Genomic DNA, 1,305 nt, shown 5'->3' on the forward strand with positions numbered 1-1,305 from the left:
CACGATGTGGATTACCATCAGTTCTGGCAAGGCTGTGGCAGTGATGCTGATGCAGATCCCCCTGTTGGATAAAGCAAGAATTTGGCCAGCGTGAGGCGTTACATCCCTTCCTCTTGCCGAAGGACACTATTTCGGATTTTTCACGTCCACCAACCAATGCTGACAGATGGGATGCCCGGTTTAACGTCCCTCATGAAAAACACATACACATTGATGCCTTGCCCTGCTTGCGAGAAACCAGAATGACAGTTTGTAGCTGGGCCTAGATTCAAACCCAGACAAGACGACTCAGAGGTGAGTGGGCATACCTTGAGGCGACGTCTTCCTGCCAGCCCTATATTTCAAATGTCGAATGGAAAATAATAGCGAACCCAGTGAGCTTCATACTTAACGCGTGCATGTGAGAGAATCGGAAACAACAACAACAACAACAACACAATAGCCCTGGCTATTTGGAATCCGTGTCGTTAGCTAAGACGTTTTGCTTCCGGTTGTTGTTAAACGCTGTGCGGTGTATAAACATGATTGGGTTTTATTTCTATCTTGTGAATATTACTTAACGCTTGCACATGAGAGAATAGGAAACAACAAAAACAACACAATACCCTGGCAATTGTGAATCCGTATCGTTGGCTATGACCCTTTTGCTTCCGTTTTTCTTTTGTTTCTGTTTTTTTTTTTTGTTTCCGGTTTTTTTCATGAGGAATGATGCATGCCGGGAGATCATGACCGGAAGTGTTTATTTATTTATTCAATTATTTTTTTCCCAAAGTTAATTTTATACTTCCTTTAATTTAATTTTATACTATATAAAAGTGATTTTTTTTCATGACAGGAAGTGTTTATTTTGTATTTAACATTACCGGGAGTGATTTTGAAACTCTTTCCAGAACTTTTAATTTCTTTTATTCTTGACCAGAAGTGATTGTTTATTTATTTATTTATTTATTCAATTATTTTTTCCCAAAGTTAATTTTAATGAAGATATTTCCCGCATCTCAAAAAAAATTTTTAATCGTGATTTACATTATTTGATCGCTGATCCCGAATCCAGGCCGAAGTAACCGGAAATTGCGTCAAAATCATCAGCTGTGCGGCACTTACACGTACCACGGTATAGTTGGCAAGTATACAGTTGTGAACAAGTTTTATGTAAAGTCAGAAGCGAATGTAAGAAGAATTCTACATTCGCTTCTAGCCTTTGCCTATTCCATATTATCATATACTATACAAAGGGTCCACAGTCCCCATGGGGCTTTGCTGAATGGGAGGAGCGGTTGCACTCTCTGTGCGACCGCAGGTCAG

At 39.7% G+C, this 1,305-nt stretch overlaps 1 protein-coding gene across 2 annotated transcripts in view; it reads right to left on the bottom strand.

Annotated features, from left to right (window-relative positions):
- The window catches only part of LOC147032428 (corticotropin-releasing hormone receptor 2-like), a 162,671-nt gene extending 162,104 nt beyond the window's left edge, over positions 1-567 (bottom strand). Inside the window, exon 1 of one of the 2 annotated variants that reach the window (XM_085870057.1) lies at positions 309-567. The gene's annotated coding sequence lies outside the window, so the exon portion shown is untranslated. Of the gene's footprint in view, positions 1-15; positions 232-308 lie in introns of those variants that run through there. The other variant, XM_085870056.1, reaches the window with a different exon arrangement.
- Between the last annotated feature and the right edge of the window lie 738 nt (positions 568-1,305).

Source organism: Eptatretus burgeri, chromosome 2 (genome assembly GCF_056783735.1).
Source record: "Eptatretus burgeri isolate ZD-2024b chromosome 2, Ebu_testis_v1, whole genome shotgun sequence".
Taxonomy (NCBI): Eukaryota; Metazoa; Chordata; class Myxini; order Myxiniformes; family Myxinidae; genus Eptatretus; species Eptatretus burgeri.